The sequence below is a fragment of the Egretta garzetta genome, unplaced genomic scaffold, assembly GCF_000687185.1.
Source record: "Egretta garzetta isolate BGI_Z169 unplaced genomic scaffold, ASM68718v1 scaffold18, whole genome shotgun sequence".
In the NCBI taxonomy this organism is placed as follows: Eukaryota; Metazoa; Chordata; class Aves; order Pelecaniformes; family Ardeidae; genus Egretta; species Egretta garzetta.
The window spans coordinates 3,075,059-3,075,287 of NW_009260616.1; positions in this window are offsets into that span (position 1 = coordinate 3,075,059).

Below are 229 nucleotides of genomic sequence, written 5' to 3' on the forward strand. Positions count from 1 at the left end.
GTATGGGGAGAGGCTGAGGCCAGGCTGGGACGTGGGCCCATGGCTTGGCGGGGCCTGCAGGCAGGGCAGGGCAGGGCAGGGCTGTGGGAGCTGGAGAAGGGCCCTGCTGTGGCATCCCTGGGGCAGAGGCTGATGGTCCTGGGGGTCTGAGAAGGGGTCCTGGGCTGTGGCCAGAGGGTGAGCCCCTTGGGGCTGGGCAGGGACAGGCAGGGACAGCCACGGCCCCCTC